This window comes from Azolla caroliniana, unplaced genomic scaffold (assembly GCF_043228905.1).
Source record: "Azolla caroliniana isolate FFs.n. ecotype wild unplaced genomic scaffold, voAzoCaro1.0.p SCAF_15, whole genome shotgun sequence".
Classification (NCBI taxonomy): domain Eukaryota; kingdom Viridiplantae; phylum Streptophyta; class Polypodiopsida; order Salviniales; family Salviniaceae; genus Azolla; species Azolla caroliniana.
Genome location: NW_028230450.1, coordinates 9,717,758 through 9,727,566, shown reverse-complemented (window position 1 = coordinate 9,727,566; position 9,809 = coordinate 9,717,758).

Genomic DNA, 9,809 nt, shown 5'->3' with positions numbered 1-9,809 from the left:
AAGATTGAAGAAGGAGATTGGATGATTTTCTATGACAGTAGTTTGGATCATCAACATGCAACGATACGGAAGTTCACGAAAAAGTGGTTCGGGCCATACGAGGTTCAGAAAGTTTTCGACAACGGAACTTACCGACTATGCGAATTGGATGGAACGATACTATGAGTGCCTATAGCGGGGAAACAGGTAAAGATCTTCAAGAAGCGGACTGATGACAAACCCTATGTAACCCTAGACAAGACCGACAACGAGGAGCAACCGGACAAAGATCGCGGTGATGTGGAAAGCGAAGAAAGTGGACTTCAACTCGTAGTCGACATAAGGGGAGAATCGGAGAGTGCTACGGATGAAGGCGAATAATAAGCTTCGGGAACTTCGGCACATACCGGAGGATGTGCGGGTTTGGAGGGGGCGAGTGTCATAGTGTAATTCGCACACTACATGAAAATTGCATTTTTGTTCCTCCAGATGGGACAAGGAGGAACCGGTAAGAACCGGATCAAGCAAAACCGGCAAGAGCCGGATAAAGAAGGTCGGTGAGAGTCTCTCACCGGATGAAGAGACAAATTTATAAATATGAAAATGTACACCAATAAAAAATTACTCGTGCACATCTGGCATGCATGAGCACTATATTTAGGAAATAGGAGTATAGTGGAAAAAACAACTCATGCACATTTACTGTGCATGAACACTTTAGAAAAAGCATGAAGCCATGCTTAGCCTCTTCCATCCTTATATAAAGAGGAGAGAAAGATGTATGGTGTTGTTGATTATTTTTACAATGATTGATCAATCTAATATATTCGTGGGATTCACGAGTTTATCATCAAAATTCTCTTTCTTACAATCTAAATATTGATTAAATACACTAAACACGTGGGATTCACAAGTTTTATTTCTTACTTCTCTTTCTACTTATTCATAACTAGCCTTATATTGTATTCTTCTTCCTCCTAGTCCAAAACCTCAGTGGTTCCCTCCCGACTCACGCAACGATCCGGAGCCGAAAGGCACGACACAGGGAGTCGTCGAAACCGGGGATGACATTCCTCACCCAATCGTGCATGTCGGAGAAGTCCCTGTGAGCCATGTCGGACAGAGGGGGAAGCTGATGAACGTATTACACGTTCCGACTATCACGAAAAACCTGGTGTCAATCGGTTAGATTGTTGACCAGGGGATGCAGGTGCGGTTTACGCACCTTGGGTGCTTCATCGAGGAAGAGGGCCAGATTATTGTGCAAGGACGTAGAGACGGGAGGATGTTCATCCTCGACACTAATGACGTAGGCACCGCTTTGTTCACCAAAGGATAGAAGGTCAAATCGGACATCGACTTGTGGCATAAGCGGATCGGCCACGTCAATTCCCGGAGACTTCAAGACCTCCAAACGAAACAAGTTGTTTTCAGTTTGCCGAAGTTCAGTGGCCGGAAGGCCCAAATATGTGAAGCCTACCAACTCGGGAAGCAACACCGGCTTCCATTCCCCACCGAACGAAACCGTGGCCGTAACAAGCTTGACCTTATTCGTTCGGATGTATGGGGACCGACACAGAACGTTAGTCTTGGTGGGAGTTGGTATTTTGTCTCCTTCATCGACGACTACAACCGGCCCACATGGATCTACCTCATTGAGCGGAAGAGCGAAGTCTTCGAGTGTTTCCGGAACCTGCAAAGCCTGGTTGAATGGGAAACGAAGAGGAAGATCAAGTGCCTATGGTCAAATGGCGGAAAAGAATATTTTTCCAGCCAATTCAACAGTTATCTACAGCAAAAAGGAATTCGGAGAGAGTTTAGCTGCAGATACACACCGGAACAAAACGGTGTCGCCGAAAAGAAGAACCGGTCGATTGTTGACGCGGCAAGGGCAATGCTGGAGGAGAAGAGCATGCCCCATTTCTACTGGGCGGAGGTGGTTCGAACGACCGTCTACATCCAAAACCGGATCGGTGACAAGGTGTCCGCACATGAGCTGTATTTCGTATGCAAGCCGAATTTGAGACACCTTCGGATATTCGGTAGCATTGCATATGTGCATGTGCCTGATGAGAAGCGGAGGAATTGGATGCAAAATTAGAGAAATGCATCCTGGTCGGTTACTCGCATGAGCAAAAGGGGTATAAGTGTTATAACCCCCGGACGAAGCAGGTCCGAGTTAGCCGGGATGTTGAGTTTGATGAGACGGCATCATGGTATGCCTTATCGGCTCCAACTTCCTACCCCGACCGGATACCGGAGGATGAGGCTAGTGAGCCTGAACCAACCCAAATAGAAGATGAAGACCTCGGCACTCTAGAAGAGAGTCCGATCTCATTTCGGTTAAGTGGACCGAATGAGTGGCTGAGTCAGGATGACCAGTCGGATGAGGAACCGACGAGTAATGGAGACTTTGTCGTGCTCTCCCCGTGCAAGGAACAGAGGAGACGGTTCACGCGCAAAGAGAAGGGGAAGAAGAAGATGCCGGAATACGAAACCGGCAACGTTGAGTCGGATCGGAGCGAATCTGACCCCGGAAAGGATGAAGGTGGATCTTCGAGAATGAAATCTGAACCGGCCAAGAAGGGCCTCAAATCGGGTAATGATAAGTTACGCCGGTCTTCCCGCCAGAAGAACCCCGTGAAACGGTATGGGTACAATGCGTACATGGTGCATCACTATGCATACATGACCAAGGTGGTAGAAGTGCGTGAGCCGGAGAGCTATGCAAAAGCGGCAAAGGACGCAAATTGGTGTGCCGCTATGAAGGAAGAAATGCGGGCACTTGATGCCAACGACACATGGGACCTAGTTGACCCTCCCCGACACTATAAACCGATCGGATGTAAGTGGGTGTACAAGGTAAAGTACAATGCCGATGGTTCGGTTAATCGGTACAAGGCCCGGTTAGTGGCGAAGGGATACGCGCAGACCCACGGAATCGACTATGACGAGACCTTTGCTCCGGTAGCGAAGATGACTATGGTTCGTGTGTTGTTGGCGGTTGCTGCGGCAAGGGGGTGGCATCTTCACCAGATGGACGTGAAGAATGCATTTCATCAAGGCGATCTTGAAGAAGAGGTCTTTATGACCCAACCCCTGGTTTCCAGTTGGAGATGAACAAGTCGGCGGTATGCCGGCTGAAGAAGTCACTTTATGGCCTGAAGCAAGCCCCCCGACCCCGAGCTTGGAATGCGAAGATTATGCACTGATTGCGTAAGATGGGGTTTGCGGCCTCCAATTCTGACTCTTCGTTGTTCATCCAGCAAGGTCTGGACGGTCCGGTTTGCATCCTGTTGTATGTTGATGATCTAATCATCACCGGACCCGGACTCGATGAAATCAGCCGAGTCAAGTCCCAGCAGTCGGACGCATTTGAGATGAAGGACCTGGGGGACCTTCACTATTTCCTTGGGATCGAGGTGATCCGAACCCCCAACGGCATATTGCTCTCACAAAGACACTATGTGTTCAATATGTTGTACAAGTTCGGCATGACGGAATGCCGACCAATCTCCACACCCCTGGACCAGAACCAGAAACTCTGTCCCGACTCCGGACCGGCCTACGATGAGAAGCGGTTCCGACAAATCATCGGAAGCCTTATATATTTGACAATCACCCGACCCGACATCAGTTATCCGGTCGGCGTGATCAGCCAATATATACAGAAGCCGACCGTGGAGCACCTTCTGTGCGCGCATCGAATTTTGCGATATGTGACCGGCACAAAGGAACAGGGACTGTTATACCGGCATGGTATAACCAAAGAGCTAGTCGGTTACACCGATGCCGACTAGGCCGGCGATGCATCGGATCGCCAATCCACCTCCGGCTATATGTTTTCCCTTGGTAGCACGGTTGTTGCATGGAGCAGCAAAAAGCAGCCAACAGTGGCCCTTTCGAGCACTGAGGCTGAATACCGGGGCGCTACTGTTGCCACCTTTGAAGCCATTTGGCTTCGGCAACTGCTGCAAGACCTACGGATCAAGGTGTCGACCCCGATCCTAATCTACTATGACAATATAAGCAACATGTAGCTCGCCAAGAACCTCGTATTCCATGCTCGCACGAAGCACATAGAAGTGCACTACCACTTCGTGCTTGAGCGTGTCCTGAGCGGTGAAGTCGAACTTCGGTATGTTCATACGGATCGGCAAGTTGCTGACATCTTCACCAAACCGCTCGGATCGGACAAGTTGCAGCACTTCATCGAAATGCTTGGTGTTCAACATCTCGACATGCCACACTCGAGAGGGAGAACTGGCAAAGACACCGGAATGGGCAAAGGCAAAGAAACTACCGATTGCGCCGGTGAGGGAAGAATCGACAAAGGGAGAGACAAGAAGAAGAAAAGAGCCAAGTCGACTAAGGAAGTTGACACATTTGAACAAGTCGGAACAAGTGGCAGTGGTGGCAGAGTCAAGAAGGACAAAGCCGACCAGAAGAAGAAGGCCAAGACCCAGACATGGTCTGATGTGGTGAAGGGCCTGGAACCGGAAGACGAATCAGGAGCGACCGATTCGGACAAGAGCTGGATCAAATCAGAGACATCCGATTCGGTTCAATAGACGGATTCGAAAGAACCAGATCAATTCAAGGCCAAGAGGACGAGAAGGCAGCGAAAGTCGACGCCAACACGAAGGAATCGGCGAATCGACACGTGCCAAATTCATAGCAACGAGGGAGCTAGATTGGGCCTGTTGAGCAGACAAGTCGACCGAGGAGGTCGAGGTGCGCAGAACTAGAGGGGTCGCGGCAAACGGGACCGGACTGGACGAGGAGCGCGAGCGGGGAAGAGTGACGCCAGAAGGAGCCGGGTAGAAGGACCGGTTGCCATGGAGACTGACACTATGATCCGACCTCAAGTTGAGCTTGAGGGGGAGTGTTGAGCGACAAGCTCAACCGGATCTGGATCGGCTGAATAAGCCTGAGCTGGATCGGCATCCGGAAGGATGAGCCGGATCGGTGAGCAAGTGAGTCGGTGAGCTGGGGAGCCGGTTAGTCGGATCCATCAGTAACCAGAAGCCTAGTAGCAGCCTAGACTACTAGATAGTTAAGTCTCATAGTTAGTGTTAGACACTTGTGTGAGCATTGAAGTACACCGTACTTTTGTCAGTCTGTATGGACTTGTATAAATGTGTTCACTGAACACATACGTTGTACAGAGTTTCAGAATTAATTTTTCAAATAGAGTTTATGTTTTGCTCTCTCTCTCTCTCTCTCTCTCTCTCTCTTCCCCGCGTACTGCGTATATTCAAGCTCTCCATTAAACCTGTGTTTCTGTGTTTCGGTTTTCTATTGCTTCCGCACACTATTCTTTTTCACTTTCTAAAAGGGTCTCCATTCATTGGTTGCCCAAATCATGATAGTGCATGCACCTATCATTCCTTCTATCCAATCACATTAGCCCCTTTTTAACATTAGTGAACATACCCTTCACTAATGTAAATATTAGTGACCTACCCTCACCAACATTATGTGTACATAACAAGGAGAGATTATAAATTGGACCCCATAGAGGTTTTTTCCTTGGTTGTAAATCGATAGGACAGTCGTATGGCCAATGCTCCGGCAATGTATTGGCCTTCACCTTATCAAAGACGTCTGAGAACTCTTTGTATTTCTCTGGTGGTTTAATGTCTGCTTCATGTAAAGTGGATGATGAAGTTGCTACTATTGTGAAGACGAACATGGCCTCATTCCCCCCTTCCTCACGCAAATGTCGTAGAGAGATGGTCGATAACTCAGGGGATCTAGTATCACGTCGGAGATTTAAGGGATGCGGGGTTTGTGCTTTTTTCCCGGGTCTCCTCAATTGTTCTTTTCATCCAGTCAATCTTCGGGTTATGGACTTCAAACCAAGGGAGACCTAAAACTATTGGGTGTTCCGGACTACGAATAATGTTGAAAAAGAGATTATGATTGCCAAATCGCCAAGAACTATCCGAATTGGCTTGGACTCCTCGACTATCAATGAATCAATCCTATGGCTACTAGGCTTGGGAGCTTATTCAAGAGAATGTTTTGTGACAATGCAAATTCACGATCCATGAAACAAGAGTTGGCTCCAGAATCTAGGAGGGCAGAGGCTAGGACTCGATGACATGTAGATGTGGTAAGCTCGACTTGTGCAAAAAAAACTTTACTCACTTGATTTGATGAAATGGAACCACGACGAGGAACTAACTCTACATAGCTAGGATGGTCCAAACAAATGGCTCCTATTTTGGCCGGACTTGCTCGTTTAACACATCCTCTAATTGGCTCAAGGCATTCGAATCTATTCTCATGGCAAGGACTATGATGCTTACTTATGTTATTAGAAGTAACAATGGAACTCGAAGTATGGTTGTCATGTGCAGTTACTTGGTATACTTGACGTCTAGGTTTATGTGGACAATTTATGGCTATATGTCTTGGACCGCCACAATACAAGCATAGGCGATGCGCTCGACGTCGTTGCTGCTCAACATCTGATAAAGGCTCATGACGTTCTATTGACTCTATTTCCATCGGAGTTGGGCCATCCCTTGTAATGGGTCTGGAAACTGGTGGAGGTGCTGCAACTACGGAAGCGTAAGTCTGTTCTGGTTGACGGCATAACATTTGTTAGCGCTTAGAACATCGCTCAAATAAGCGATTATCACATCGCACGGCCTCTGTGAGCGACTTCGGATCTTCAGGGAAAGTAAGGAGAAGATCTTTAACATCATTACCCTAACCTTGATGGAAATGATCCATTAAGGCCGCCTCATCCCAAGGGATACTGCATGCCAAGAGACGGAAATCAAATGCGTAGGCCAACGCAAGACGATCTCCTTGTCAGAGCCTTCAAATCTTGTTTATCGTTATCCTATTGTTGTCAGTGTCTCCGAAACTAGCTTGAAACTCCTTAACAAATGCCTCGAAATCCTCTAGCAATGGTGATTTCTTCTCGAGAAGTGGTGTGAACCATGCTAATGTCGTACAGCATAACAAAGTTCCCACTAATCCCACACGAACATTGTCAGTTGGATACTGATTGGGATGTAGCTGAATAACTAGACGAACTTGATTCAAAAAGCCTCGAAATAAAGACCTCGTACCACCAAACTTGGCAGGGAGGAAAATCTTTGGTTCTCTAGGGGAGTTCTGACCCCCCGATGCTTGTTCTCATAATGATAATATAGTCGCCTCAAGTTGGTGAGCCTGTTGCGATAACTCTTCATATTGTTGAGCTTTTTCGGTGCTCACTTGTTGTAGGTCCCCAAGTAGCCTTTGGTTTTCATGCTCTAATGCCACAAATTTATTCATGAGAATGTTGAGCTCAGAAAGAACACGCATATACTCCTATTTGCTCACAGACTCCATAGCTTACAAGGGGAGAGGAGAAGGAAGACGAGAACTTGTTAGGGTTTGTGGAAGAGGAAGAAATGAAAAAAATGGTTCAAGCTGTCAAGATGGAGAAATAGATAGATAGATAGATTATATTATCGTCTTCGTAGGTCAAATATGACCTATGAGACCAAAAATATTACATTTCACGTGATATATGTGAAAGTGAGTAGTGACTTTCGATGTTCAAGAACTTTACCAATGAATGTTGCAATCAAGCGTGCGCATTATGGTTGTGAGAGGAATTCATGCAAGGATTGGGCTCGGTCGAAGAGATGTGGAAAGCATGGTCGGATATGATCAATGGCAGAGCATTGTATCAAAGTGTGATACTCAGATTCGCGAACTTGTTCAGAGCAAAGTGTGCATAGTCGACCACTCTCATCACTTGTATTAGAGATCTAGGTACTAAAGTAAGCTTAAGATAAGGATAAAGTATTGATAGATAGAAAGGAGAAAGAGAAAGAAGGGTGCCGATCCACCCCCGAGCGAAGGGATCGAGATGGACTCGAGCCCCGATCGGTGTCCCATACCACCGCTGTGGCGTCGAGTCATACCTGGTGCTAGCGCGCTCGCTACAAGAGTTGACCCACCACAAGACCAGAGTCTCGATGTAGTCAAAAGATGATCAAATGAGGGTAGCTAGGCCTCTTATTTATAGCGATACCCAAGGCCCCCAAGCAAGTTCACACTTGACCTAATGGGTTGTCTCAATCCCGAGGATTAAAAGTAATCCTCCCCTTCTTTACACTCTCGTTTAACCCTCACACTTATCCACATGTATAGAATACTACGGTAAATTCTCACCACGGGATATTAAATGGTCATGCCCGTAACATACTCCCCCTCTTTAAAACATTGCACTCTTGCAATGGAAAGTTAGGGAAATTAGTTCTGAGAGTATTTTCGCGTTCCCATGTGGCATCTTTTATTGATTTATCCATCCATTTTATTTTAAATTCTCGGATTTCCTTAGTACGTAATTTTTTTGTTTTAACATCGAGAATTCTTTTTGGTACATGTGGTTTAGAAGATAATTCTTCAAAAGTAACCAGAGTTTCAGTTGTAACTGTATTGTCGCCAGAACCTAGAAATTCTTTTAGATGACTCACATGAAAGACTGGATGAATTCCAACACCATCGGGAAGAGCGAGACGATAGGCTGATGACCCAATGCGTTTGAGGACTGTAAAAGGTCCACAAAACCGTGGGGCTAACTTAGCGCACTTACCCGTAGCCAATGTCTTAGAATTGTGAGGTACACGTAAAAATACCTTCTGTCCAGGGTTGAATACACGAGGTTGCCTATGATGGTCGGCATAAAAACGCGCTCTATCTTGAGCTGTTTTTATATTATCTCATGCAATATGCAACATATCTTGCATATCCCGAAGAAAGTTTTGCGTACTTCACAACTCATCATGATGTATATTAACATCAATCGGGGCTCGTGGTTGAAAACCATACATCAACATAAAAGGACTATATCCCGTCGATGTATGCTTGGAGTTGTTATAAGCAAACTCCAAAATTGGGAGATAACGTTCCCATTTTGTTGGTTTTGCACCAACGTATGCTCGAATCATGTCCTCAATAATTTGATTTACTCGTTCTGTCTGTCCATCGGATTCAGGATGATCCGTGGAGCTCATGCTCAACATAGTTTCTAACTTCTTAAAGACTTGTGTCCAGAAGTCACTAGTAAACTTTGGATCTCGATCACTCACGATATCCATCGGTAACCCATAAAAACGAAATAATTCGTCAACGAATTGGTAAGCCAATTCAGGAGTTGTTACCGTGGTTTTAGTAGCAATAAATCTGGCCATTTTAGTTAGTCGATCAACGACAACCCATATGGCATCATGACCTTTTTGGGTGCGAGGAAGGCTAACAATAAAATTCATGGATATACGTTCCCACTTATTATTGGGAATGTCCAAGGGATGTAAAAGTCCTGCGGCTTTAAGTCGCTCGGCTTTGTTAACCTGACACTGGTGACATTTAGTCACATAGCTATGTATGTCAGGACGCATCTTAGGCCAATAAAATTGAGTGGAGATGAGAACGAGTGTACGATGTATTCCAGGGTGCCCTGCTGAGGGTGCATCATGACATTCAAAAAGAATCCTCTTTTTGACCTCAGGTAAATCTGGAACACAAACCTTCCCATTACGGTAGAGCAAACCGTTAGCAATGTGGAAGTATTCCTTCGAGGATGTGGTGGTATCTGTTCCAGACTCAACTCTTGCCCAGTATTTTGCAAAATAACTGTCATCAGGATACTTTCCTCGAAGGTGATCATAAAGATCTGATGTTATTTCAGTGAAGCTAAGCATGTTAACTTCACAGATGTCAGGAATAGTACTGAGACAGAGAAGGAATTAGTACTAAACGAAGGATTAGTACTATGAGAGGTGTGGAACTTCTTCGAGAGAAGGAAGAAGTGAGCG